Raw genomic sequence first — 360 nt, 5'->3', positions numbered from 1 at the left:
TCGTTTCTGTTCGAGTGTTGTGGTTGTTCTAAAAATTGTGTTGATGTTTGTTTTTGTTTTTTCTTATTCTTTGTTTTTGTTTTTTTTTTCCGTAGTTCACGTGCAGTTTGTAATAGAGCCGGCGATGGGAGAAGCAGTGGCGTCGGAGTCGGTGGTGACGGCCTCGGTCACGGCGACGGCGACAGCGGCGGCTGTGTTGCCGTTGGCAACTGCGATGCTAGTGATATTAGTCTTTTGCCGATGATGTCTCAGTACTGTGATCGTTTTGCACTCGCGCCGAAAAGTTCTGAACTGTTAGCTGAAAGGTTCGATCCGTGGTGGTAGTAGTTTGGTAGAGACTGTACTATTGCGTTAATGGGA

Source organism: Octopus bimaculoides, chromosome 20 (assembly GCF_001194135.2).
Source record: "Octopus bimaculoides isolate UCB-OBI-ISO-001 chromosome 20, ASM119413v2, whole genome shotgun sequence".
Classification (NCBI taxonomy): domain Eukaryota; kingdom Metazoa; phylum Mollusca; class Cephalopoda; order Octopoda; family Octopodidae; genus Octopus; species Octopus bimaculoides.
The sequence above is the reverse complement of the archived record's forward strand: the minus strand, read 5'-3'. Positions refer to the sequence as shown.